This window comes from Peromyscus eremicus, chromosome 6 (genome assembly GCF_949786415.1).
Source record: "Peromyscus eremicus chromosome 6, PerEre_H2_v1, whole genome shotgun sequence".
NCBI lineage: Eukaryota > Metazoa > Chordata > Mammalia > Rodentia > Cricetidae > Peromyscus > Peromyscus eremicus.
The window spans coordinates 41,203,053-41,219,515 of NC_081421.1; positions in this window are offsets into that span (position 1 = coordinate 41,203,053).

Consider the following 16,463-nt stretch of genomic DNA (forward strand, 5'->3'; position numbering starts at 1 on the left):
GAGCAGGCTGACCTATTTGCTTGTATCTTTCACGCAATGTGAGAAGTGTGCTGGTTAAGATATGTACAAAGTGTTCTGGGATCCAGGAGCGAGGAGTGACTCACTGGTGAAGGTGAGGTTGACAGGGGAGGTTTCACAAAAGCGAAGCTAAGATAGGGTGGGGGAAGAAAAAGTAAAAAAAAAAAAACAGTCTGGAGCTCGACTGAAAGAGGCCTTGAACTCTGTATTAAATCACTCTACGGTCTTGACTGCACTTAGAGAGCTTTAAAAATACTGATATCTAGGCTATCCTAGAGTGATTAAATTCTACTTTCGTGTGTGTGTGTGTGTGTGTGTGTGTGTGTGTGTGTGTGTGTGCAAGCATGCACATTACAGGATATCAGAATTTTGGAGCAAGCAACATAATGCACAGCCGAAGTAAAAAACCAGGACTGTAAATGAGCAAGTGACCACCCAACCTATTTGCATAGAGCATGCTCTTCAGCCTGGATCATGCCTATTCTTCTTAAATTCACTTTTCATGTCAATTTGATATTCAAAATCAGAATTATTTAAAAGCTTTTATGCCCGAGAGGCCATGTGATGGGCATTGGAATGGCACCCCCCCTGCCCCAGGGCCTGTGGGTGTGGGCAGATGAAACTCGCCCTTTGTTCCCGTGACTGCTGTGTGAAAGCTGATCTCTGCAGAGTCAGAGCCCTGGGCAGAGGGCACCTCTTTCACTGGCCCAGACCGTGGGGTCCCTGAAGAGAATCTCCTGCAGAGGATGTGTCCAGTGTGCATGCCTTTTCCCAGCCCCCTTTACTAACTGAATATCTACTGGGGAATTGAGGGATATTTTCACTTGAGGAGATGAAAAGATGAACTCTCCACATGGTGATGGCTGGCAGATGAATCTTGCCGCAGAGCTTCCCAGTACGACTTTGCTGTGTCTGTACTGCGTGTTGAAGTCTGTACCCAGCTACTAAAATGTCATAATTAGGAAAGATCTCTTCTCTCATGCCTCACCACTACAGTCCCTGCCATCGTCTTCAAAGTGTCCAAATGTTGCTGTGACACTTCGGTAGCTGTTGTTCATCAAACGTCAAAATTTCAGAGCTGTTCTGAGCCTTTTAAAATGCGGTTAAAAGGGATTCCATCTATTAAACATAAACACGACTAAAATCTGCCTTCCAAATATGTTTATGTCCAGCTCCAGCCCCCTGGTTTCAATCAATAAAATATCCAGTCACCTTTAATGGAATAGACCAAGCTCTTCCAGTGGGGGACAAAAGAGAATGGGACTACGGTATGCAAATGCCGTGGCCCTATGGTTCCTGCTGTGGGCAGACTCAGTGTGGCCTTAATGCTTATTTTTGACTGTGTACTGCTTTACAACTTCCCACCAGATACACAGGAACTGGGGTACTCCTTTGTTTTCTGAATTAAAATTTCAGGAAGCCTGTGGTAGCAGAGGGTTGGGGGGCACGGGGTGCAGCGGTCCACTTTTCCTGGGAGAGGCTCCCAGACTGCAAGCTCACCGGCTTGTAGCACAGGCTTTCCTCAGAACCAAATGATGAGTAATCACTTGAAAAGAAAAATTCAACACGGATCTTCCTCTCTGACTCAAAGAACTGGAGTCTGTGAAAATTACAGGCTTTCACTCCTCTGGCTCTGCAGATGTGACTAAGCGTCCACGCCACAGCTAATGCAGAGTGGGAGCTGGCCTCCATGTGCACAGTGCCAGTATGTGGGTGGCCCAGGGCAGGCCTCACAGGGTTTGAGTCCCTATGTGTGTGTGTGTTTTGGGGGTGGTGGTGTAGACACAGCTGACTCCTGACAACCTACAAGAAAGACTATGTAACTAGCAAACCACCTCCCCAGCCCCCACGGCCAAACCTGCATTCCCACAGCCTTAGAAGAGCTGTGCCTGGCAAACCCAGCTGAGCGTGGCCTACCATTCCTGCGGCTGCGGGCCTCTCAGACCAAGTGCGGCTCACCCAAGGTCCTGCTTGGAAACAAACAAAGCTGGCCTTCGATCACAGGAAGGGAGTGGAACCTCCCTCAATGTGTCAGTTTTAATCTTGGTTGTGGGAGACATTAACTCCCTCTCTGTGGATCACCGATGGCTTTCAAAATACCAGGAATCATTATTTTACCTTACGGGGTTATTGTAGGCTAGGATTAATTTAGCGAAGGCTTGTGGAAAACGGTAAATGCTGAATGGCCTTATTAGTGCCCCTTTTAAAAAGCCCTTTAATAGTCCTGGGCAGCTGATTTGATGAGAAGTGCTACTTACCGTGACCCTTGTATGTAGTCCTTCTTCTCAATTCAACCTCCCCAGGCTTTTTAGTCCCTTTGATGAATATGTACTGCTTCCAAATGAATCAAACAGTAAGCAGGGATGTGAATTTTGTCTTTGAAAAATCATTCTCAGTCGGGGGGGGGGGGGGGGCAGGGCTTATGCTAATTAGGAGGGAGAGAAATCTGCCTTTTAGAGATAGAACGGATGAGGGTCTCGGTTTTGAGTCCAACCTAAAATGATGGAGATCCAAGTTGAAGAGCTTGCTCACGTCCTCAAGATCCTTCCCAAGACACGGTCGCCCTCCCCTTCCCTTTCTCCTCTCTCCCCTTCTTTCAATGCCAAACAGCATGGCCGCAGGATTGAGCCTGTGCAAGACACATTTGTGCATCTTGGGTGGCTGGCGCAGAAAGCCCGGAGTACGAACACCCCTCTCCCTGGCTCTGCCAGCACACTGGGCCCCTGGAGGGAAGCAGTCTCACTTGTGGGCAAGCCTGGAGACTCCCGGCAGCCAGCCCTCAGCGAACGGAGAGCGAAGCATTTTCTAGAAATCCATCCAATCTCTCTTCCTCTGTCTCTGGGGACACACCAGGGTGTGCCAAGCTCATCTCGCTTGACAGTTTTAAAACTGCCCTTTATGGGTGTTTTAAATTTTTATTTAATAAAGGACCAAATGCTTTATAAGCGGAGATCAGTTGGCGATTAGAGTCCATTCTGCTGACAGGAGAAGCTCCTGCCGGTCTTTATGAGGTCTGCGAGCCCACAGCTGTCCCTCTTCTCCTGTGTTTTCTCTGAGGCAGCGCGTCTCTCCACTTCCCCCCAACTTTGTTTTGGCTTAGTAATTCTATCTTGCGTACACAATTGCTCAGCCTTTATCCTCCTGTTTTTGATTACCAACTGGTGTTTATTTTAAATGCAGTTACTGGCCAATTAAATAGAAATTAGCTACATTGAGAGACAGGACTCCAGCTTACCGTGTCTTCCTTTCCAAAACACTCATCCGTCCTTCTTGAGGCAACTCTCAGGACAGAAATTCCAAAGGCAAAGTCCAGTGAGGTGTCAAGGACGCCCCCAGGACAGCTACCTGCTAGGTCTATAGCTAAAGGAATAGAAATAGGGTGCTCTGTTTGCCCAAAAAGAGCAAGCTAGGATGTAACAAGAGCCACTTCCTGTTGTGATTCCGTTAAACTGTTTCTTGATTCAAGACAGATTCTTCTACCCAGAAAGCAGCTCAGGCTCTTCCACTGAACAAGAGAATAAATAAATGAATAAAACTGTCCTCTGCTTCACTTTGTTGTTCAAGGCAGCTGGGATGCATCTGCCCTTCCACGCAAATATTGACCACTACTTGCCCGGTAATGAAAAAAAAGTGTAGGGGGTGGGGATTTCCCTTCTTGGGCTGGATGGAGCATATGGGCTAAATTATTTGGATGGGGCTTAGAGCTTGAATCTTATTGTAACAAGCTTGTAGCTTGGGCTGTTGGGGGCTGTGGAGCCTGGGTTTGTGGATACTGGTGCTGGTCCTGGGAGCTGGCCTCAAACTTGCGTACATGGAGGCCAGTCTGGCACCAGATAGACCTTGAGCCTGAGTCTGCAGGAACAGGCCTATGTCTTTGGTGTGTACGAGCCAATCAGTCTGGAGCCTCAGCTTAAAGGAGTGATCCAGAAATTACCTGTGTCTATGGGGTCTCCGGTGGGTCACTGAATCCAGCCAGGGGTCACCTGTGCTCATGGAGTCAGATAAATGTTCCATGGAGGTTGGCATGGAGGCTAGGTCTAGGTAGGAGACCGACTTGAAGCCTGAGGTCAGGCTGGTGAAGGGGAGACCTGGAAGCTTGGCCTGTGAGGAAACAGATCCAGAGCCTGGGTGTGTAGGGCAGTACAAGAGTCTACTGAGCCAGGCCTAGACCTGAGGTCTGCTGAAAGTGAAACTCTAGAACTAATTTTCATTTTGGATCTGTGGGTGCTTCCCTGGTGCCTGGGGCTTTGGGAGTTGGCATGTAGCTGTGATCCATAGGTGTATGCCTAATCCCAAAGAGCACTTACAAGTCTGGGGTCATGGACTAGCCTGGTGTTTTGGGGTACCTCTAGAGACTTCACATATGGTTGTCTGCTTGGAGCCTGGAGCTATGGAGGCTGGCCTGCTGCTTGGTTTACTAAGAAAGCATCAGGGTCCACAGCAATACTGGATGCAGTAACCCCATGCCTACGGTGCCACCTGGCTTGGGGAAATGATGATGGGGAAATTTGCACCCTCGCCGGCATGTCTTTTCAAAGGTTTCTACCCTGTACTCAGGTGCTGCTTAAGTGTTATAAAGCTGTATTCCAACCCACGTCTCTGTGAGGAGTTGGAAACTAGGAAGACTTCCGCGTCTCATTTGCTACGGCTGAGAATTTTAAAGTGGAACTAGTTTGTTAACTATGCTAATGTATAAGGTGGGTGACATACAAGGTCAGGAGGGTCATGTCAGCAGGGACAGAAGCTGTGAGAATCAGGCGGAAATGCTCAAAGTGAAAAACCACAAGAAACAGTGACTAAGATAGTTTTGTTCGTAGACTCACATGGAAGTGATCGGTGAATTACAGGGTAGAGTGTTAGTGGTCGCTGAGACTGAAACACAGAGAGTGACGGAAAGGTAGATTACAACCTCCCAGATAGAGCGTGTGTGGTTTGAATAGCAGAAGAAATCACGATGAGATTATCAAATCTTAATGGCAGATATCAAACCACAGACCTCAAAGCTTGGAGAACACCAAGTAGGATGACACAGCACACACACACACACACACACACACACACACACACACACACATATACATACACACACATATATGTACACACAGAGACACAGTCACACATATACACAATCACACATACATACCTCACACACACACACATAAATACACTCTCACACATACACACACCACACACACATGCACACACTCACAGATACACATACTCACAAATATACACACTCACATGCACACAAGCTGTTATACTCCGTTGTCTGTTGCAATCACAAAATACCAGAGGCTGGGTAATGTATGAAGAATGGAAATTTGCTTGGCTAATGAGTCAGAAGTTCAAGAATATGGTACCAGTATCTGTCTTCTTGACATATATAACATGGTAGAGGTTATCACATGATGAGACAGGGAGAGTATGCTACTTCAGATCTCTTTTCCGATTCTTATAAATGCTGTTATGGGGCCTTGCATTCATGACCTTTTCTAGTCTTAATTACATCTCAAAGGTGCTATCTCTGGATACCATTAACATGAATTTAAGGACTAAGTTTCCAACATGAATTTTGGGGGGAAAATATTCAAACCACAGCACATATCTAGGCATAATATTGAAGTTCATGAAAACCTGTGACAGGGAGAGAGGATTGAATGCATTCAGAGAAAAAGAAAGGAAAACCATATCCTAAGGAGCATCCTGGTGTTCTGTTGTGGACTATCACAGGATGAAATGGAAAAAAAAAATAAGGATTATTGTGGCTGGGTTCTTATGCAATAGTAAGTACTTTAATGTTTGAAAGCAGGTTATCATTAACTAAAGATGTACATTTGACCCCTGGGGGATGCTAAAAAGCAACCACAAATGAAAAGGGAATACTTAATAAAGTTATAAAAGAAAACTATAAAAAGCACTCAATTAACAAAAGCAAAAAAAAAATCCAAAAGACAGATGGAACAAATAAACTCACCTTTATTATAAAGATACCACTTAAAAGGATGGAGAAAAATATAACGTTCAAAACCAATCAAAGCAAAGCCAGGACACCTGTAACAACACAAAGTCTGCTTTAGAACAAGAGCTATTATGAAGGATTAAAAAGAACATAATGATAATAATGGGCTCATTTCTGAAACAAACAAACAAAACCCACAACCAGTGAAGTAGTACACACACCCCCAACACAAGCTTCCTCAGATGAGGTAGAAGAGCAGGAAGGGAGGGCAAAACTGGGTTAGACTCTTCAGCTTGCCTCTTTCAGCAACCAGTGGAAGAGGCGCAAAGTCAGCCCCAATGGCTGAAGATGCCTTATAAAGATCAACTGGCAGGTGTAGAAACACCTGGAAGATTGTGTTTTGTTTTGTTTTTCTGCAAATACTTAGGAATATTCATCATGATATACCATGTTCTACCATGAAATTTGCACAAAACAAATTTCAACAAACTCGAAAGAATAGAAGCCGTAAAACGTATGTTCTCTAGCAGCAGAATTCAAGAGATGTCACAGGTGGGAAGTTATCTGGAGAACCCTTCAATTATTTAGAAATTAAACCACTATATTTCATAAATATTCTTGACCAAAAGAAAAGAAAAAGACAACATACCAAAACTTGGGGGGTATCGGTAGAGTCCTGCTTAGGGAGGAATTAACATGCCAGGGTGTCAGAAGAAAAACAGGCTCTCAAACCAGTGACCATCTTTGGTGAATAGAAAAATAACAAAACCAAAACCAAAGTACACCCAAGTTATATGCATAATGATGGAAGAAACAAGAAATTTAAAACAATCAATGAAATAGAAAAATTTAAATAATTGAAACAAAAAGTAACAAGATTGATAAAAACTGATATACCTCGAGCCAGCATGACCAAGAATATAAGGAAAAGCCCACAAATTACTAATATCAGGGTCAAAAAGAGACAATATCTTCTCATAATCCCCAGACGTTAACAAGATAGTATGGATGTATGGTGAACAACTCTATGCTTACATATTTGACAACTTAGAAGAAATGGGCTTTTTGAGAGACTCAAATTACTGAAACTTCCAAAACAAACCAAAAACAACCAAATAGATACCTGAAAAATCCTATATCCACGAAAGAAATTGAATTTACACTTTAAGAGCGACTTCCAGGGCCCGAGAGTGTAGCTCGGTTGGCAGAGTGCTTGCTTTCTACATTAAAAAGCCTTACCATCAACCAGCACCTCAGAAAACTGGTGGGTAACAGGGGGTGGTGGTGGTGGATGCTTCCTGTACTTGGAGGTGGAGGCAAGAGAATCGTAAGTTCAAGGTTCTTCTTGGATACACACAGGGAATTCAAAGTCAGCCTGGGGTACACGAGATCCATACAATAAAAGCAAGGAAAAAAAAAAAAACAAAAACAAAAATCAAAACAAGATATAGAAAGAGGTCATCAAGCTCATGGCAGTTTCAAAGGTTCTACCACACACTGAGTAACAAATGAAACAAAGAAATCTAGCGCAACTGAGTGAGAAATAGGAGAGGAGGAAACTTTCCAGTTTCTGTGGAGACCAGCATTGTCCCCATTTTAAGGCCAGACACGCTGAGCATGGGTGGGAGTGGGGGAGGCACACACTTATGGTCGGTCCCAGCTACCTAGAAGGCTAAGGCAGGAGGATTGCTTCATTATAACAGTTCAAGTTCAGTCCGGGCAACATGGTGAACTCAATCACCTTCTAACCCACCTCATACCCTCAGACAGGCTCTCCTGGTGGAGCCCAGACAGGCCCCACAGTCACAATTCTCCTGTGTTGGCCTCCTGAATGTTGGGATTCTTGAAGCCAGCATTTCAAGAAAAGCAAAGCCAAACAAAAACATAAGGAAACTACAGACAAATATCCCTTGTGCATATTGATGAGAAAAAAAATCCTCACTAAAACACTAGCATATTAAATATAAAGTATGTGAAAGCACAATGTACGATACACCATGATTAAATGGCTATGATGTAAGCAATGGAAGATTTGTTCAACTTTAAAAGACTATTGAAGTACAACAGTATATGAGCAGATTAAAGATTAAAATCTGGGCCTAACAGTAGGTACAGGAAGATCAGGTGTTCAAATCAATCCTCCCAAACATAATGAGTTCAAGGCCAGCCTGGTCTACACAAAACCCTGTTTCAAATAACAACAATAATGGTAACAACAAAAATAGGTTCAGCCTGGTGGTGGTGGTGGTGGCACATTCCTTCAATCCCAGCACTCAGGAAGCAGAGGTAGGTGGATCTCCATGAGTTCGAGGCCAGCCTGGTCTACAGAATGAGTTTCAGGACAGCCAGGGCTACACAGAGAAATCTTGTCTCGAAAAACAAAAACAAAACAACAATGAACAAACAGGTGCAGAAAATGCACTGGACAAGATTCCATGTGCATGTGTGATTATTTTTTTTAATTATCTCAGTAAATAAACTCACTTGACTTATAAAAAGAGATAAAAAAAGCCTATATAGCTCACATAAAACTTAATATTAAGTGACTGAATAACTTTTTTCTCCCAAGGGAATATTATATGGATATGTTCTGCTATTACCCTGGAAATTCTAGTAAGTCATTATAATAAGACAAAATACGGAAATAAATGTCCCTATACATGAATAACATAACTATCATAAATAGCATAACTATCTACATAAACATTCCTAAGCAACCTACACAAAAGCTCTGAGAACTGATAACTAAGTCTAATAAAGTCTCAGGGTACAGCCAATTCACACAAATCAATGGTATTTCTGTACACTAACACTGAGCAATTAGAATTCAAAATCTGAAAAACAATAGCATAACAATAGTGTTCAGGTACATGCTCACATACTTGCTCTTGAGAACACACACACCCACACACACCCACTCGCACACCTTGGGGGTTAGGAAAATCATGTGGGATCTGTGAGCTAGGAAGTACAGAACACTGAAGAAAAAAAAAAACTAAGAAGAGTGAAACAAGTGGAGAGAGAGAGATATGGTGTTTGCAGACTGGAAGATTCAGTATTGTTACGATGTTAATTCTCCCAAATTTGTTGTGTTGTTCTAATCACAATTCCAGCAGCTTTTTCTTATTTTAACATACTTATTTTTTATTTATTTGTGTGTATGATGGATGGACATGCGCTATGGTATACATGTGGAAGTCAGAACACAGCTTGCTGGATTTGGTTCTCCCTCTCTGCCGTGAGAGTCCCAGGGACTGGACTCAGTTGGCCAGGCTCAGGGGCAAGTGCCTTTATCTAATGAGCCATCAAACTGCTACTCAGCGGCTTCTTGTATAGCTGTATATTGACAGCTGGTTTCAATTTTATGTACCGAGGTAAAGAATATAACATTACCGAAACAAATACTTAAAAACTCAGACTATCTCATTTTAAAATTATTTTGTGTGTGAGTGTGTGTGTGTGTGTGTGTGTGTGTGTGTGTGTGTCTACTCTGGGAGGCCAGAAGAGGACACTGGATTTCCTGGAGCTGGAGTTACAAACGCTGGTGCTAGGGACTGAACTTGGGTCCTCTGAAAGAGCAGCAGGCACTCTTAACCACTGAGCCGTCTTTCCAGTCCCACATATTACCCAATTTTAAGCATTACTATAATGCTTCAACTAATAGATAAAGGATAGACAAGAAATAAAACAGAAGAGAGAAACCAAAAACAAACCCACACAAACACAGTTGATTTAAAAAAAAGATTCATATTTTGGTTAACTGAATTTTGACAGTGAAGCAAATGTGATTCGGCACAGAGAGGTGAATCCCTTCAAACAAATGATGGTTAACAATTGAGTGTGCATGCCTTTGCACACGTGTGCTACCATAACAAAATATCCCAGAACAGATGGCTTAGAAACAACTGAAACTTACTGGTGACAATTCTGGAGGCTGGAAGAGCGAGGAGCGGGCAGATTTAGTATCTGGTGAAAGAGCCCTTCTAGTTCTTAGACGGTCATCTTTTCCCTGTTGTTTGACATGGCACGGTGGAAGGCCAAGAAGCTTCCTAGGGTTCCCTTATTGTTTTCATATTTCTATTGATTATTTGGGAATCTTACATCATAGACCCTGATCACACTCACTTCTCAGGTCCTCCCAGGTCCTTGTTACCACCCCCTCATAAAAAAGAAGAGGAAGAGGAAGAGGAAGAGGAAGAGGAAGAGGAAGAAGAAGAAGAAGAAGAAGAAGAAGAAGAAGAAGAAGAAGAAGAAGAAGAAGAAGAAGAAGAAGGTTGTCCGATTTGTGTTGTCCATCTACTCACTAGAGCATGGTCAAACTCGCCGTGGCCAGCCCCTGAGAGGTAACTGAGTCCTTTCCCGTCCCCACCACTGCCAGAAGCTATCAGTTGTGGAGAGCTACACTTCAGCACCCTTATCACACTTTTTTTTTTTTTTTTTTTTTTTTTTTTGAGACAGGGTTTTAGCTCTGGCTATTCTGGAACTCTCTCTGTTGCCCGCCTGCCTCTGCCTTCCAAGTGCTGGGATTAAAGGTATGTGCTACCACTGCCTAGCTCCTTATCACATTTTTTAAGAGTTGTCTTCGATGGCTTTCTGTCTAGGCTGTTACTATGGAGGGAGGTGCTGGAAGGGTAGGGGTTACCCTATAGGCCTTCTATATCCCTCTTTCTCAACTGTGAGTCTGAAGTCATCAACACCATGGCAAAAGTGGCTTCCTTGCCCTTTACTGTCAACGGGAGCACAGCTCATGGACTTTCACATGGTCTCCGGCATCAGCATAGTCATAGACCTCAGTATGGTCTCTGATGGTTGTACAGACCATGGACCTCAACACAGCCCCCTGCCACAGCGCAGACCAAAAACATCAACATGGCCCCTGGCGGCGGCACAGACCATGGACATCCGCATGGCCTATGGTGGTAACATGGGCCACAGACATAAATACAGACGTCTCCCAGCTTCGGTAGGATCATGAACCCAGACATGGCCCCTGGTGGCAGCACAGCCTACAGACATCAACATGGCCTCAGGCAGCCGCACATTCCAGGGACATCCACATGGCCTTCAATGGAAAAACAGGCCACAGATGTCAATACAGTTTCCAACTGCAGTAAGATCATGGACTCCTGGGGTCCCTTTTACAGAGAACCCTAATCACTCTCAATAGACTTACTCTCCAATACCATCACATTAGAGGTTAGAACTTCAAAATATGGATTTGGGGTTGGTCACAGACATTCAGACCATAGCATTCAACATGAAAAACAAAAAAAAAATCCAGAAAGCCGACCCTTACACCAAATACAAAACTCATGGGGAGTTGGCAGTGTAGGTGAGCTGGTCGAGTGCTTGCCTAGCACATACAAAGTCCTGGGTTTAGTTCCAAGCTCTGCACAGACCAGATGTGGTGGTCCGTGCCTATAATTCTAGCATCTGGGAGTAGAAGCAGGAGGATAGGAAGTTTAAGGTCATCCTCAGCTACGTCATGAGTTTGAGGCTAGCCTGGGCTATAGGAGATCCTGTCTCAAAAAAAAAAAATCTCCTTTTGGATCATGGATCTAAATGTAAAACACAAAATCGAAAGTCTTCTTCAGGAAAACAGGAGAAAGTGATATGCACAGGCACAGTTAGGTGAGTGTTTCTGAACAAGGGTCAACATTAAACTAGGGAGCATTTAGCGATCTCTAAAGACTCTTTGAGTTGCCGACTCTGGGGCCCAAGGATGGGAGGATGTGTTGTAAGGATTTAAGCATAGAGACCAGGGATGCTACTTCTAAGCATCCCAAAATGCACAAAATGGATAGCCCTCCACAAAGATGTCGATAGTGCAACCTCTAAGAAACTGAGTTAGGAAAGTATGATGTAGGAGTGAAGGTTCTGCTCTCTCAAATAGATTAATGCCATGCTTGCAAGAATAGGTTTGTTCTCTCAGGAGTGAGTTCCTGAGTGTACACACACACACACACACACACACACACACACACACACAGAGAGAGAGAGAGAGAGAGAGAGAGAGAGAGAGAGAGAGAGAGAGAGAGAAAGCATGCACCTGCCTACATAAACCTTTCTCTCCTGCCCATGTGATGTCCTTCACCTTGTTATAATGCAGCAAGAAGGCCCTCACAGGATGCAGCCTCCTTGGTCCTGCACTTCCCAGTCTCTGTAACCATGAGCCAAATAAATGTTATTTTAGATTAGCTGGTCTATGGTATTCTGTAACAGAAGAATCGACTAAAACACATACTTAGATAGTTATAGCAAGATAGGCCTGTAGTTGCGTGAAAATTGTGCATAAGCTGTTCATAAATGACTGTGTGTGTCAAAACACTATCATCTATCTATCTATATTAATTCTACTGTATTTAAATTAGTGTATAGTGAAGGACATCTGGAAAATAAACAGTATTTTACTATCTGGTCAATAGAAAAAACAGAAAACATTTAAAGCTAAGCACTACCCTAAGTACTTTACATATGGTAATGTATTCAATAATCATCACCTCTTAAAGGAAGAAGGGACGGACTATAATATCCCCATTTCACAGATGGGACAGGAATTCAATAATTTGTACAAGTTCCCACAGCAGCATGCAGCAGGCACTTTCATAGATCACATCTGTATTAATTATTCCACGTCTCACAGTAACTCACCGAGTTAGGTTTCACCCTCCAACCCCGTCCCCCAGAGTCAGATGGACAAACTGAGCCTCAGAACAGTTAAGCAGCTGCTTTAACGAAAAGCGGGAGTGGGGGTGGGTGGGTGGTGGGGGCAGGGCACATGCTTGATCTCAAAAGACATGCTCTTTGGGCTACAGCATGCTGCTGCCTGGTACATTAACATGAGTGGGTAAACCAAAACAGGAAGTTACCGGAGACCTGTCAAAACACATCTCCAGTGGAGAGCTCCTGGCGTGGATTAGTCCTTTGCCAAGTCTGCTTAAATTTCACACCATCCACCTGCATGTGTGTGTGTGTTCTCCCCTTTCCTTTCTGCTAAGGATGGTGACATTTTATATTCTCTGGTTTAGACAGGAAAATCTCACAGGATGGCAGTCACTAAAGGAGCTATAGATTAGCTTACAGGATTTTCTTTTCTTTACATTTAAGAGGTAGTAAAAGAGAGGGCTTGTTTCTATTCCTTTAACTTCATTAAGAGATTAAATGCCCTGTGGACAAATTGGCAGGGCCGCCTTGTTTGGAAAAGAATGTGCAGAAAACATGAAATATCATTAGTGTGTGGTAACCTAACAGCATGTGGCAGGGCTACTGTGTGCCTGGCAGAGGCCGATGTGACCACACAGTTCATTAACCCTGTGTAGCTTGCTTAATTCCACCAGGGAAATTAGAGAAGGTTCTAGAACCTGCCTAGAGCTCCAAAATAGACTCTCTGAATTTAGCAACAGTGGGCCCCAGGAGATTAGATGATGGGAATTCCTCATACATAAACTTGCTTTTCTTTGACAATAATCTCTCTCTAGACCAGTAGTTTTCCACCTTCCTAATGCTGTGACCCTTTAGTACAGTCCCCCACATTCTGGTGACTCCCCAACCATAAAATTAATTTCACTGTTACTTCATAACTGTAATTTTGCTACTGTTAGGAATCACAATGTAAATATACGATATGTGACACACACACACACCCGTGAGGGTCACAACCCACAGGTTGAGAACCACTGCTGTAGACTGTCCTGACAGCAGAGAGCAATAGACCTCATTAGAATGCACAAATGTAAAGCTAGCTTTCCAGTGTACTCTAGAATGATTGCATGGTTACGTTCACTTCACCCATTGTGCTGAAGTCTCCATTAGCAGAACAGGAATTCTTCATGTCCATAGAGAAGGTATATTTTAGTCAAAGTGTCTAGGAACTGGGATGGGATGTAACTCATTTGGTAGAATGTTTGCCTAGTGTATATGAAGTCCTAGGTGTGATTCCCAGCACCATATAAAATTAGGTATGGTAGGTGCAGGCATGTAATCCCAGAACTTGAGAAGGCGACATGGAAAGATCAGAAAGTCAAACATGGGCTTAGAGATCATTCCAGGCTGCACAAGACACTATTTCAAAAGACCAGATATCATGTGCAGTGTTTTTCTAATGATTTTTTTTTTGAAGAAAAATATGAAGATATGCTTCACTGGGAGTAGAAATAAGATGGCTAGCTAATACTGAGTGGTTTGTGTTTACAGACTTTATAAGGCTAATGTTTATTATTCTTCTGGCCTTGCGGCACTTAAAAACGGCTTCTGATAAGAAGCATTGACCCCTCACTTGGCCCACAAAGTAACTAGAAGCCAGAAGAAAGTCTGGAGTCTGCTTTTGTTTTGAGCCTGTACTTTGGCTGAAAACAGAGACAAACTGTGTGTGGCTCTTTACCTTTTCTCTTAAATCACCCGGAAATTTAGGAAGAGCAAAACCTGGCAGGACAGATGCCCCAGTCCCCACATTAGGACAATTATCCATTCAAGTGAGGCTGCACCCTCAGTGATTAATGGATTAACAGTTTAATGATTTCCCGGAAGACCTCACAGGACTCCTGTTAATGCTAACTGAGACAATGATGAGTCAAAATTGAGTGGGACTGGAGCTTGACCAGACTGCTTGATTATGCACACCTTTTCGCATCTATTTAAACCTAAATCTCATGTCAGCACCCATAAAATGAACTGGGGGGTTGCTGAACCCCTTTATTCCTTTTTCCAGTGGCTTTTTCCCTTTTCTGTGCCTCTCAGCCCCCACCAATGTTTCTTTACTTCTTTAATTGGCATATCAGTTTGGGGAGCCCAGTGTAGTTTGTTGGGGGAGGGCAGGCTTTTACTCTAAAAACCTCCAGTAATAATTTGAGAGTTTACCTGTTTTTGTTTCCTTTACACCTTCATTCTTTTCCTTCCTGCACTGGTTAGTTTTTGTCAACTCGGCACAAGCTAGAGTCCTCTGGGAAGAGTGAACGTCAATTGAGAAAATATCTCCAGCAGATAGGCCTAGAGGTGAGTCTCTGGGGGCATTTTCTTGATTAATGATTGGCTGATGTCCAGCCCACTGCAGGCATCCCTACCCCTTGGCAGGCCATCCTGGGTTGTATTAGAAAGCAGGCTGAGCAAGATGTGGGGAGCAAGTCCTGTGCCTTCATGTCCTCTGTTTCGGTTCCTGCCTCCAGGTTCCTGTCTTGAGTTCCGGCCCTAACTTCTCTCAGGGATCTAAAGGGTGAGGTTCAACCTCTTGTGTTTACTTCCTAATTCTCTTCTGCCAATGGAGCTATATTTTATAAGCCCATTGACCTGAGATCTATCCCATGACTTTGTTTAGAACACAACACTTGCCCTGTGTACTCTCTGATTCTCGCCAGTGACAGTGGTGAATGCACCTCTGCAGGGACCACACTGGAGGTCAAGGTGTGTCCTAAAAGCCTTCCTCTGCGTGGCTCATTGGCCAAGAGGTATTTAAGTGGCTTTGGTTCTCCTTTGAAAGAAATTAAATAAGGACATATTTCATTTTCTAGGGCACATGCATAGTCTGTCAGATCAGCACAGAATTGTTTGTCAAGTGCTTGTAGTCCTTGTCCTTAGCAGAAGAAAGAGAATACGTGTGGCTTTTGTTTACAGCTGTGGGTCAATGTGGAGTGTTACTGATTTGACCAGTGCTACCGTGTCTGGGCAGAACTCCAGCCTCCCAGCTAAGGAGTGCTGTGTCTTGCCAGGACTCTGTATGGAGACAGTATGTTCTCTTCTTTTACCTGCATTTTCCTCACTGTGTGGCAGGAGTAACCTGGCTTCACCTAGCCATCCTCCAACTCCTTTATAGACCCACATGCATTTTTCCACGGAGAAAGGCAAAGAATTTTGTGAGATCTCTCTCTTAACCCTTCAGACAAGTGAGAACCAGCAGTGCCATCATAGAGCTGACTGCTGATACCATGCCGAGTCTGGCATCTCCCTAATGAAACCAAGTGGCTTGATGAGAATGAGACATTATCCAAAGCCAGCTCCGTTCAGCAAATGGTGTAGCCTTCCTGGCTTCATTCCCCCGGTTCTGGAGTTCATCATGCCATAAACCACAGGGACTTTGTATGCATGTTATTGTATTAGCTCCATATGCCGAATACTCGTGGAACTCACATGCAGAATGTGTGATGTCAGAGCAGTTTACAAGAGTCTAAATTTTGTGCAGCTGTTAGACTCAGATGCTGTCTTTCATTTTTTATGTCAGCACCATCCCAATAAATGCACTGATCTTGAGACTGAAAAGTAAAGAGAGAGCTCTGTGCTTGAATGTGTTTCAGAGCCAGGAAGCCCTGTACCACTTTTGTGTGGATCTGAATTTACTACAAGAGGTCACATCAGGGTGGTGGCTCCAGTTCTTTTGGAAGGAAAAACCTAACTGGGGAAATGAATACAAGAGCAAGTACAGAACACGCGAGGATGGCAGTTCTGAGACAACCAGAATCAGATGTGCCCTTGGAAGTAGAGAACTTCAGCTCCACAG